Source organism: Ascaphus truei, chromosome 18 (genome assembly GCF_040206685.1).
Source record: "Ascaphus truei isolate aAscTru1 chromosome 18, aAscTru1.hap1, whole genome shotgun sequence".
In the NCBI taxonomy this organism is placed as follows: domain Eukaryota; kingdom Metazoa; phylum Chordata; class Amphibia; order Anura; family Ascaphidae; genus Ascaphus; species Ascaphus truei.
In genome coordinates, this window is record NC_134500.1 from 33,794,999 (window position 1) to 33,810,271 (window position 15,273).

The 15,273-nt window shown below is 39.4% G+C and overlaps 1 protein-coding gene across 1 annotated transcript in view; it reads right to left on the bottom strand.

The window, feature by feature from the left end:
• Positions 1–15,273, bottom strand: part of ZNF592 (zinc finger protein 592) — a 98,178-nt gene that overhangs the window by 64,260 nt on the left and 18,645 nt on the right.

A 15,273-nucleotide genomic window follows, 5' to 3' on the forward strand; every position in this document is an offset into this window, starting at 1 on the left:
CGTACATAGATGTGTTATATTATTATATCCCGCGTATTACTGCTGTGACGCGCTACGTACATAGATGTGTTATATTATTATATCCCGCGTATTACTGCTGTGACGCGCTACGTACATAGATGTGTTATATTATTATATCCCGTGTATTACTGCTGTGACGCGCTACGTACATACAGTAGATGTGTTACATTATTATATCCCGTGTATTACTGCTGTGACGCGCTACGTACATAGATGTGTTATATTATAATATCCCGCGTATTACTGCTGTGACGCACTACGTACATAGATGTGTTGTTATTATATCCCGCGTATTACTGCTGTGACACGCTACGTACATAGATGTGTTATGTTATTATATCCCGCGTATTACTGCTGTGACGCGCTACGTACATAGATGTGTTATATTATTATATCCTGTGTATTACTGCTGTGACGCGCTACGCACATAGATGTGTTATATTATTATATCCTGTGTATTACTGCTGTGACGCGCTACGTACATAGATGTGTTATATTATTATATCCCGTGTATTACTGCTGTGACGCGCTACGTACATAGATGTGTTATATTATTATATCCCGTGTATTACTGCTGTGACGCGCTACGTACATAGATGTGTTATATTATTATATCCCGCGTATTACTGCTGTGACGCGCTACGTACATAGATGTGTTATATTATTATATCCCGCGTATTACTGCTGTGACGCGCTACGTACATAGATGTGTTATATTATTATATCCCGCGTATTACTGCTGTGACGCGCTACGTACATAGATGTGTTATATTATTATATCCCGTGTATTACTGCTGTGACGCGCTACGTACATACAGTAGATGTGTTACATTATTATATCCCGTGTATTACTGCTGTGACGCGCTACGTACATAGATGTGTTATATTATTATATCCCGCGTATTACTGCTGTGACGCGCTACGTACATAGATGTGTTATACTATATCCCGTGTATTACTGCTGTGACGCGCTACGTACATAGATGTGTTATGTTATTATATCCCGTGTATTACTGCTGTGACGCGCTACGTACATAGATGTGTTATATTATTATATCCCGTGTATTACTGCTGTGACGCGCTACGTACATAGATGTGTTATGTTATTATATCCCGCGTATTACTGCTGTGACACGCTACGTACATAGATGTGTTATGTTATTATATCCCGCGTATTACTGCTGTGACGCGCTACGTACATAGATGTGTTATATTATTATATCCCGTGTATTACTGCTGTGACGCGCTACGTACATAGATGTGTTATATTATTATATCCCGTGTATTACTGCTGTGACGCGCTACGTACATAGATGTGTTATATTATTATATCCCGTGTATTACTGCTGTGACGCGCTACGTACATAGATGTGTTATGTTATTATATCCCGCGTATTACTGCTGTGACGCGCTACGTACATAGATGTGTTATATTATTATATCCTGCGTATTACTGCTGTGACGCGCTACGTACATAGATGTGTTATATTATATCCCGTGTATTACTGCTGTGACGCGCTACGTACATAGATGTGTTATATTATTATATCCCGTGTATTACTGCTGTGACGCGCTACGTACATAGATGTGTTATATTATTATATCCCGTGTATTACTGCTATGACGCGCTACGTACATAGATGTGTTATATTATCATATCCCGTGTATTACTGCTGCGACGCGCTACGTACATAGATGTGTTATATTATTATATCCCGCGTATTACTGCTGTGACGCGCTACGTACATAGATGTGTTATATTATTATATCCCGTGTATTACTGCTGTGACGCGCTACGTACATAGATGTGTTATATTATTATATCCCGCGTATTACTGCTGTGACGCGCTACGTACATAGACGTGTTATGTTATTATATCCCGTGTATTACTGCTGTGACGCACTACGTACATAGATGTGTTGTTATTATATCCCGCGTATTACTGCTGTGACACGCTACGTACATAGATGTGTTATGTTATTATATCCCGCGTATTACTGCTGTGACGCGCTACGTACATAGATGTGTTATATTATTATATCCTGTGTATTACTGCTGTGACGCGCTACGCACATAGATGTGTTATATTATTATATCCTGTGTATTACTGCTGTGACGCGCTACGTACATAGATGTGTTATATTATTATATCCCGTGTATTACTGGTGTGACGCGTTACGTACATAGATGTGTTATATTATTATATCCCGTGTATTACTGCTGTGACGCGCTACGTACATAGATGTGTTATATTATTATATCCCGCGTATTACTGCTGTGACGCGCTACGTACATAGATGTGTTATATTATTATATCCCGCGTATTACTGCTGTGACGCGCTACGTACATAGATGTGTTATATTATTATATCCCGCGTATTACTGCTGTGACGCGCTACGTACATAGATGTGTTATATTATTATATCCCGTGTATTACTGCTGTGACGCGCTACGTACATACAGTAGATGTGTTACATTATTATATCCCGTGTATTACTGCTGTGACGCGCTACGTACATAGATGTGTTATACTATATCCCGTGTATTACTGCTGTGACGCGCTACGTACATAGATGTGTTATGTTATTATATCCCGTGTATTACTGCTGTGACGCGCTACGTACATAGATGTGTTATATTATTATATCCCGTGTATTACTGCTGTGACGCGCTACGTACATAGATGTGTTATGTTATTATATCCCGCGTATTACTGCTGTGACACGCTACGTACATAGATGTGTTATGTTATTATATCCCGCGTATTACTGCTGTGACGCGCTACGTACATAGATGTGTTATATTATTATATCCCGTGTATTACTGCTGTGACGCGCTACGTACATAGATGTGTTATATTATTATATCCCGTGTATTACTGCTGTGACGCGCTACGTACATAGATGTGTTATATTATTATATCCCGTGTATTACTGCTGTGACGCGCTACGTACATAGATGTGTTATGTTATTATATCCCGCGTATTACTGCTGTGACGCGCTACGTACATAGATGTGTTATATTATTATATCCTGCGTATTACTGCTGTGACGCGCTACGTACATAGATGTGTTATATTATTATATCCCGTGTATTACTGCTGTGACGCGCTACGTACATAGATGTGTTATATTATTATATCCCGTGTATTACTGCTGTGACGCGCTACGTACATAGATGTGTTATATTATTATATCCCGTGTATTACTGCTGTGACGCGCTACGTACATAGATGTGTTATATTATATCCCGTGTATTACTGCTGTGACGCGCTACGTACATAGATGTGTTATATTATTATATCCCGTGTATTACTGCTGTGACGCGCTACGTACATAGATGTGTTATATTATTATATCCCGTGTATTACTGCTGTGACGCGCTACATACATAGATGTGTTATATTATTATATCCCGTGTATTACTGCTGTGACGCGCTACGTACATAGATGTGTTATATTATATCCCGTGTATTACTGCTGTGACACGCTACGCACATAGATGTGTTATATTATTATATCCCGTGTATTACTGCTGTGACGCGCTACGTACATAGATGTGTTATATTATTATATCCCGTGTATTACTGCTGTGACGCGCTACGTACATAGACGTGTTATGTTATTATATCCCGTGTATTATTGCTGTGACGCGCTACGTACATAGATGTGTTATGTTATTATATCCCGTGTATTACTGCTGTGACGCGCAACGTACATAGATGTGTTATGTTATTATATCCTGTGTATTACTGCTGTGACGCGCTACGTACATAGACGTGTTATGTTATTATATCCCGTGTATTACTGCTGTGACGCGCTACGTACATAGATGTGTTATGTTATTATATCCCGTGTATTACTGCTGTGACGCGCTAAGTACATAGATGTGTTATATTATATCCCGTGTATTACTGCTGTGACGCGCTAAGTACATAGATGTGTTATATTATTTCCCGTGTATTACTGCTGTGACGCGCTACGTACATAGACGTGTTATATTATATCCCGCCTATTACTGCTGTGACGCGCTACGTACATAGACGTGTTATGTTATTATATCCCGTGTATTACTGCTGTGACGCGCAACGTACATAGATGTGTTATGTTATTATATCCAGTGTATTACTGCTGTGACGCGCTACGTACATAGATGTGTTATGTTATTATATCCCGTGTATTACTGCTGTGACGCGCTACGTACATAGATGTGTTATGTTATTATATCCCGTGTATTACTGCTGTGACGCGATACGAATATAGATGTGTTATATTATTATATCCCGCGTATTACTGCTGTGACGCGCTACGTACATAGATGTGTTATATTATTATATCCCGCGTATTACTGCTGTGACGCGCTACGTACATAGATGTGTTATATTATTATATCTCGCGTATTACTGCTGTGACGCGCTACGTACATAGACGTGTTATGTTATTATATCCCGTGTATTATTGCTGTGACGCGCTACGTACATAGATGTGTTATGTTATTATATCCCGTGTATTACTGCTGTGACGCGCTACGTACATAGATGTGTTATGTTATTATATCCCGTGTATTACTGCTGTGACGCGCTACGTACATAGATGTGTTATGTTATTATATCCCGTGTATTACTGCTGTGACGCGCTACGTACATAGATGTGTTATATTATATCCCGCGTATTACTGCTGTGACGCGCTACGTACATAGATGTGTTATATTATTATATCCCGTGTATTACTGCTGTGACGCGCTACGTACATAGATGTGTTATGTTATTATATCCCGTGTATTACTGCTGTGACGCGCTACGTACATAGATGTGTTATATTATTATATCCCGTGTATTACTGCTGTGACGCGCTACGTACATAGATGTGTTATGTTATTATATCCCGTGTATTACTGCTGTGACGCGCTACGTACATAGATGTGTTATATTATTATATCCCGCGTATTACTGCTGTGACGCGCTACGTACATAGATGTGTTATATTATTATATCCCGTGTATTACTGCTGTGACGCGCTACGTACATAGATGTGTTATGTTATTATATCCCGTGTATTACTGCTGTGACGCGCTACGTACATAGATGTGTTATATTATTATATCCCGCGCATTACTGCTGTGACGCGCTACGTACATAGATGTGTTATATTATTATATCCCGTGTATTACTGCTGTGACGCGCTACGTACATAGATGTGTTATGTTATTATATCCCGTGTATTACTGCTGTGACGCGCTACGTACATAGATGTGTTATATTATTATATCCCGTGTATTACTGCTGTGACGCGCTACGTACATAGACGTGTTATATTATATCCCGTGTATTACTGCTGTGACGCGCTATTTACATAGATGTGTTATGTTATTATATCCCATGTATTACTGCTGTGACGCGCTACGTACATAGATGTGTTATATTATTATATCCCGCGTATTACTGCTGTGACGCGCTACGTACATAGATGTGTTATATTATTATATCCCGTGTATTACTGCTGTGACGCGCTACGTACATAGATGTGTTATATTATTATATCCCGTGTATTACTGATGTGACGCGCTACGTACATAGATGTGTTATATTATCATATCCCGTGTATTACTGCTGTGACGCGCTACGTACATAGATGTGTTATATTATTATATCCCGTGTATTACTGCTATGACGCGCTACGTACATAGATGTGTTATATTATCATATCCCGTGTATTACTGCTGCGACGCGCTACGTACATAGATGTGTTATATTATTATATCCCGTGTATTACTGCTGTGACGCGCTACGTACATAGATGTGTTATATTATTATATCCCGCGTATTACTGCTGTGACGCGCTACGTACATAGATGTGTTATATTATTATATCCTGTGTATTACTGCTGTGACGCGCTACGTACATAGATGTGTTATATTATTATATCCCGTGTATTACTGCTGTGACGCGCTACGTACATAGATGTGTTATATTATTATATCCCGTGTATTACTGCTGTGACGCGCTACGTACATAGATGTGTTATGTTATTATATCCCGCGTATTACTGCTGTGACGCGCTACGTACATAGATGTGTTATATTATTATATCCTGCGTATTACTGCTGTGACGCGCTACGTACATAGATGTGTTATATTATATCCCGTGTATTACTGCTGTGACGCGCTACGTACATAGATGTGTTATATTATTATATCCCGTGTATTACTGCTGTGACGCGCTACGTACATAGATGTGTTATATTATTATATCCCGTGTATTACTGCTATGACGCGCTACGTACATAGATGTGTTATATTATCATATCCCGTGTATTACTGCTGCGACGCGCTACGTACATAGATGTGTTATATTATTATATCCCGCGTATTACTGCTGTGACGCGCTACGTACATAGATGTGTTATATTATTATATCCCGTGTATTACTGCTGTGACGCGCTACGTACATAGATGTGTTATATTATTATATCCCGCGTATTACTGCTGTGACGCGCTACGTACATAGACGTGTTATGTTATTATATCCCGTGTATTACTGCTGTGACGCACTACGTACATAGATGTGTTGTTATTATATCCCGCGTATTACTGCTGTGACACGCTACGTACATAGATGTGTTATGTTATTATATCCCGTGTATTACTGCTGTGACGCGCTACGTACATAGATGTGTTATATTATTATATCCTGTGTATTACTGCTGTGACGCGCTACGCACATAGATGTGTTATATTATTATATCCTGTGTATTACTGCTGTGACGCGCTACGTACATAGATGTGTTATATTATTATATCCCGTGTATTACTGCTGTGACGCGCTACGTACATACAGTAGATGTGTTACATTATTATATCCCGTGTATTACTGCTGTGACGCGCTACGTACATACAGTAGATGTGTTACATTATTATATCCCGTGTATTACTGCTGTGACGCGCTACGTACATACAGTAGATGTGTTACATTATTATATCCCGTGTATTACTGCTGTGACGCGCTACGTACATAGATGTGTTATATTATTATATCCTGTGTATTACTGCTGTGACGCGCTACGTACATACAGTAGATGTGTTACATTATTATATCCCGTGTATTACTGCTGTGACGCGCTACGTACATAGATGTGTTATATTATTATATCCCGCGTATTACTGCTGTGACGCGCTACGTACATAGATGTGTTATACTATATCCCGTGTATTACTGCTGTGACGCGCTACGTACATAGATGTGTTATGTTATTATATCCCGTGTATTACTGCTGTGACGCGCTACGTACATAGATGTGTTATATTATTATATCCCGTGTATTACTGCTGTGACGCGCTACGTACATAGATGTGTTATGTTATTATATCCCGCGTATTACTGCTGTGACGCGCTACGTACATAGATGTGTTATATTATTATATCCCGTGTATTACTGCTGTGACGCGCTACGTACATAGATGTGTTATATTATTATATCCCGTGTATTACTGCTGTGACGCGCTACGTACATAGATGTGTTATATTATTATATCCCGTGTATTACTGCTGTGACGCGCTACGTACATAGATGTGTTATGTTATTATATCCCGCGTATTACTGCTGTGACGCGCTACGTACATAGATGTGTTATATTATTATATCCTGCGTATTACTGCTGTGACGCGCTACGTACATAGATGTGTTATATTATATCCCGTGTATTACTGCTGTGACGCGCTACGTACATAGATGTGTTATATTATTATATCCCGTGTATTACTGCTGTGACGCGCTACGTACATAGATGTGTTATATTATTATATCCCGTGTATTACTGCTGTGACGCGCTACATACATAGATGTGTTATATTATTATATCCCGTGTATTACTGCTGTGACGCGCTACGTACATAGATGTGTTATATTATATCCCGTGTATTACTGCTGTGACACGCTACGCACATAGATGTGTTATATTATTATATCCCGTGTATTACTGCTGTGACGCGCTACGTACATAGATGTGTTATATTATTATATCCCGTGTATTACTGCTGTGACGCGCTACATACATAGATGTGTTATATTATTCTATCCCGTGTATTACTGCTGTGACGCGCTACGTACATAGATGTGTTATATTATATCCCGTGTATTACTGCTGTGACGCGCTACGTACATAGATGTGTTATATTATATCCCGCGTATTACTGCTGTGACGCGCTACGTACATAGATGTGTTATATTATTATATCCCGTGTATTACTGCTGTGACGCGCTACGTACATAGACGTGTTATATTATATCCCGTGTATTACTGCTGTGACGCGCTACGTACATAGATGTGTTATATTATTATATCCCGTGTATTACTGCTGTGACGCGCTACGTACATAGATGTGTTATATTATTATATCCCGTGTATTACTGCTGTGACGCGCTACGTACATAGATGTGTTATATTATTATATCCCGTGTATTACTGCTGTGACGCGCTACGTTCATAGACGTGTTATATTATTATATCCCGTGTATTACTGCTGTGACGCGCTACATACAGTAGACGTGTTATATTATTATATCCCGTGTATTACTGCTGTGACGCGCTACATACAGTAGATGTGTTATATTATTATATCCCGTGTATTACTGCTGTGACGCGCTACGTACATAGATGTGTTATATTATTATATCCCGCGTATTACTGCTGTGACGCGCTACGTACATAGACGTGTTATATTATATCCCGCGTATTACTGCTGTGACGCGCTACGTACATAGATGTGTTATATTATTATATCCCGTGTATTACTGCTGTGACGCGCTACGTACATAGATGTGTTATATTATTATATCCCGTGTATTACTGCTGTGACGCGCTACGTACATACAGTAGATGTGTTACATTATTATATCCCGTGTATTACTGCTGTGACGCGCTACGTACATACAGTAGATGTGTTACATTATTATATCCCGTGTATTACTGCTGTGACGCGCTACGTACATACAGTAGATGTGTTATATTATTATATCCTGTGTATTACTGCTGTGACGCGCTACGCACATAGATGTGTTATATTATTATATCCTGTGTATTACTGCTGTGACGCGCTACGTACATAGATGTGTTATATTATTATATCCCGTGTATTACTGCTGTGACGCGCTACGTACATACAGTAGATATGTTACATTATTATATCCCGTGTATTACTGCTGTGACGCGCTACGTACATACAGTAGATGTGTTACATTATTATATCCCGTGTATTACTGCTGTGACGCGCTACGTACATACAGTAGATGTGTTACATTATTATATCCCGTGTATTACTGCTGTGACGCGCTACGTACATAGATGTGTTATATTATTATATCCTGTGTATTACTGCTGTGACGCGCTACGTACATACAGTAGATGTGTTACATTATTATATCCCGTGTATTACTGCTGTGACGCGCTACGTACATAGATGTGTTATATTATTATATCCCGCGTATTACTGCTGTGACGCGCTACGTACATAGATGTGTTATACTATATCCCGTGTATTACTGCTGTGACGCGCTACGTACATAGATGTGTTATGTTATTATATCCCGTGTATTACTGCTGTGACGCGCTACGTACATAGATGTGTTATATTATTATATCCCGTGTATTACTGCTGTGACGCGCTACGTACATAGATGTGTTATGTTATTATATCCCGCGTATTACTGCTGTGACGCGCTACGTACATAGATGTGTTATATTATTATATCCCGTGTATTACTGCTGTGACGCGCTACGTACATAGATGTGTTATATTATTATATCCCGTGTATTACTGCTGTGACGCGCTACGTACATAGATGTGTTATATTATTATATCCCGTGTATTACTGCTGTGACGCGCTACGTACATAGATGTGTTATGTTATTATATCCCGCGTATTACTGCTGTGACGCGCTACGTACATAGATGTGTTATATTATTATATCCTGCGTATTACTGCTGTGACGCGCTACGTACATAGATGTGTTATATTATATCCCGTGTATTACTGCTGTGACGCGCTACGTACATAGATGTGTTATATTATTATATCCCGTGTATTACTGCTGTGACGCGCTACGTACATAGATGTGTTATATTATTATATCCCGTGTATTACTGCTGTGACGCGCTACATACATAGATGTGTTATATTATTATATCCCGTGTATTACTGCTGTGACGCGCTACGTACATAGATGTGTTATATTATATCCCGTGTATTACTGCTGTGACACGCTACGCACATAGATGTGTTATATTATTATATCCCGTGTATTACTGCTGTGACGCGCTACGTACATAGATGTGTTATATTATTATATCCCGTGTATTACTGCTGTGACGCGCTACATACATAGATGTGTTATATTATTCTATCCCGTGTATTACTGCTGTGACGCGCTACGTACATAGATGTGTTATATTATATCCCGTGTATTACTGCTGTGACGCGCTACGTACATAGATGTGTTATATTATATCCCGCATATTACTGCTGTGACGCGCTACGTACATAGATGTGTTATATTATTATATCCCGTGTATTACTGCTGTGACGCGCTACGTACATAGACGTGTTATATTATATCCCGTGTATTACTGCTGTGACGCGCTACGTACATAGATGTGTTATATTATTATATCCCGTGTATTACTGCTGTGACGCGCTACGTACATAGACGTGTTATATTATATCCCGTGTATTACTGCTGTGACGCGCTACGTACATAGATGTGTTATATTATTATATCCCGTGTATTACTGCTGTGACGCGCTACGTACATAGATGTGTTATATTATTATATCCCGTGTATTACTGCTGTGACGCGCTACGTACATAGATGTGTTATATTATTATATCCCGTGTATTACTGCTGTGACGCGCTACGTACATAGATGTGTTATATTATTATATCCCGTGTATTACTGCTGTGACGCGCTACGTTCATAGACGTGTTATATTATTATATCCCGTGTATTACTGCTGTGACGCGCTACATACAGTAGACGTGTTATATTATTATATCCCGTGTATTACTGCTGTGACGCGCTACATACAGTAGATGTGTTATATTATTATATCCCGTGTATTACTGCTGTGACGCGCTACGTACATAGATGTGTTATATTATTATATCCCGCGTATTACTGCTGTGACGCGCTACGTACATAGACGTGTTATATTATATCCCGCGTATTACTGCTGTGACGCGCTACGTACATAGATGTGTTATATTATTATATCCCGTGTATTACTGCTGTGACGCGCTACGTACATAGATGTGTTATATTATTATATCCCGTGTATTACTGCTGTGACGCGCTACGTACATAGATGTGTTATATTATTATATCCCGTGTATTACTGCTGTGACGCGCTACGTACATAGATGTGTTATATTATTATATCCCGTGTATTACTGCTGTGACGCGCTACGTACATAGATGTGTTATATTATTATATCCCGTGTATTACTGCTGTGACGCGCTACGTACATAGATGTGTTATATTATTATATCCCGCGTATTACTGCTGTGACGCGCTACGTACATAGATGTGTTATATTATTATATCCCGTGTATTACTGCTGTGACGCGCTACGTACATAGATGTGTTATATTATTATATCCCGTGTATTACTGATGTGACGCGCTACGTACATAGATGTGTTATATTATTATATCCCGTGTATTACTGTTGTGACGCGCTACGTACATAGATGTGTTATATTATTATATCCCGTGTATTACTGCTGTGACGCGCTACGTACATAGACGTGTTATATTATTATATCCCGTGTATTACTGCTGTGACGCGCTACGTACATAGACGTGTTATATTATTATATCCCGTGTATTACTGCTGTGACGCGCAACGTACATAGATGTGTTATATTATTATATCCCGCGTATTACTGCTGTGACGCGCTACGTACATAGATGTGTTATATTATTATATCCCGTGTATTACTGCTGTGACGCGCTACGTACATAGATGTGTTATATTATTATATCCCGTGTATTACTGCTGTGACGCGCTACGTACATAGATGTGTTATGTTATTATATCCCGTGTATTACTGCTGTGACGCGCTACGTACATAGATGTGTTACATTATCATATCCCGCGTATTACTGCTGTGACGCGCTACGTACATAGATGTGTTATATTATTATATCCCGTGTATTACTGCTGTGACGCGCTACGTACATAGATGTGTTATATTATTATATCCCGTGTATTACTGCTGTGACGCGCTACGTACATAGATGTGTTATGTTATTATATCCCGTGTATTACTGCTGTGACGCGCTACGTACATAGATGTGTTATATTATTATATCCCGTGTATTACTGCTGTGACGCGCTACGTACATAGATGTGTTATATTATTATATCCCGTGTATTACTGCTGTGACGCGCTACGTACATAGATGTGTTATATTATTATATCCCGCGTATTACTGATGTGACGCGCAACGTACATAGATGTGTTATATTATTATATCCCGCGTATTACTGCTGTGACGCGCTACGTACATAGATGTGTTATATTATTATATCCCGCGTATTACTGCTGTGACGCGCTACGTACATAGATGTGTTATATTATTATATCCCGTGTATTACTGCTGTGACGCGCTACGTACATAGACGTGTTATATTATTATATCCCATGTATTACTGCTGTGACGCGCTACGTACATAGATGTGTTATATTATTATATCCCGTGTATTACTGCTGTGACGCGCTACGTACATAGATGTGTTATATTATTATATCCCGTGTATTACTGCTGTGACGCGCTACGTACATAGACGTGTTATATTATATCCCGTGTATTACTGCTGTGACGCGCTACGCACATAGATGTGTTATATTATTATATCCCGCGTATTACTGCTGTGACGCGCTACGTACATAGATGTGTTATATTATTATATCCCGTGTATTACTGCTGTGACGCGCTACGTACATAGATATGTTATATTATTATATCCCGTGTATTACTGCTGTGACGCGCTACGTACATAGATGTGTTATGTTATTATATCCTGTGTATTACTGCTGTGACGCGCTACGTACATAGATGTGTTATATTATTATATCCCGCGTATTACTGATGTGACGCGCAACGTACATAGATGTGTTATATTATTATATCCCGCGTATTACTGCTGTGACGCGCTACGTACATAGATGTGTTATATTATTATATCCCGCGTATTACTGCTGTGACGCGCTACGTACATAGATGTGTTATATTATTATATCCCGTGTATTACTGCTGTGACGCGCTACGTACATAGACGTGTTATATTATTATATCCCGTGTATTACTGCTGTGACGCGCTACGTACATAGATGTGTTATATTATTATATCCCGTGTATTACTGCTGTGACGCGCTACGTACATAGATGTGTTATATTATTATATCCCGTGTATTACTGCTGTGACGCGCTACGTACATAGACGTGTTATATTATATCCCGTGTATTACTGCTGTGACGCGCTACGCACATAGATGTGTTATATTATTATATCCCGCGTATTACTGCTGTGACGCGCTACGTACATAGATGTATTATATTATTATATCCCGTGTATTACTGCTGTGACGCGCTACGTACATAGATGTGTTATATTATTATATCCCGCGTATTACTGCTGTGACGCGCTACGTACATAGATGTGTTATATTATTATATCCCGCGTATTACTGCTGTGACGCGCTACGTACATAGATGTGTTATATTATTATATCCTGCGTATTACTGCTGTGACGCGCTACGTACATAGATGTGTTATATTATTATATCCTGCGTATTACTGCTGTGACGCGCTACGTACATAGATGTGTTATATTATTATATCCCGCGTATTACTGCTGTGACGCGCTACGTACATAGATGTGTTATATTATTATATCCTGCGTATTACTGCTGTGACGCGCTACGTACATAGATGTGTTATATTATTATATCCTGCGTATTACTGCTGTGACGCGCTACGTACATAGATGTGTTACACTGGCGACACACTTTATTCAAGCTTGGCTAGTCCCACGAATTCGGGTATACCCGGGTGTATTGAGGTTTGTGACTGTTTTCTGCCCGAGTGCATTGAGTTATTTTCCAAGCAGGGATTGAAGCATTTTATTCCCGCTGGCTGCAATACTGCACAGTATATATTTATATATACTGCATTACAATTCATGAATTTATGCCATCTGGTAGACACGCGAAGCATTGCAGCCTATTAAATCCTAATCATTATCATTTAACAGATCAGCCGCCCATCAGCCAGGCATGAACCCAGGCTGGGAAGGCAAATGCAACGGGGCTTGTCAGAGGTGAGGAGTGGCGCATTCCAGGTATCTGCCAGGTACATACTGGGTATTTGCTCGAATAAAGTGTGTCGGTGCAGTATATTATTATATCCCGCGTATTACTGCTGTGACGCGCTACGTACATAGATGTGTTATATTATTATATCCCGTGTATTACTGCTGTGACGCGCTACGTACATAGATGTGTTATATTATTATATCCCGCGTATTACTGCTGTGACGCGCTACGTACATAGATGTGTTATATTAGTATATCCCGCGTATTACTGCTGTGACGCGCTACGTACATAGATGTGTTATGTTAGTATATCCCGCGTATTACTGCTGTGACGCGCTACGTACATAGATGTGTTATATTATTATATCCCGTGTATTACTGCTGTGACGCGCTACGTACATAGATGTGTTATATTATTATATCCCGCGTATTACTGCTGTGACGCGCTACGTACATAGATGTGTTATACTATTATATCCCGTGTTATACTATTATATCCCGTGTATTACTGCTGTGACGCGCTACGTACATAGATGTGTTATACTATTATATCCCGCGTATTACTGCTGTGACGCGCTACGTACATAGATGTGTTATGTTATTATATCCCGTGTATTACTGCTGTGACGCGCTACGTACATAGATGTGTTATATTATTATATCCCGCGTATTACTGCTGTGACGCGCTACGTACATAGATGTGTTATGTTATTATATCCCGCGTATTACTGCTGTGACGCGCTACGTACATAGATGTGTTATACTATTATATCCCGCGTATTACTGCTGTGACGCGCTACGTACATAGATGTGTTATGTTATTATATCCCGCGTATTACTGCTGTGACGCGCTACGTACATAGATGTGTTAT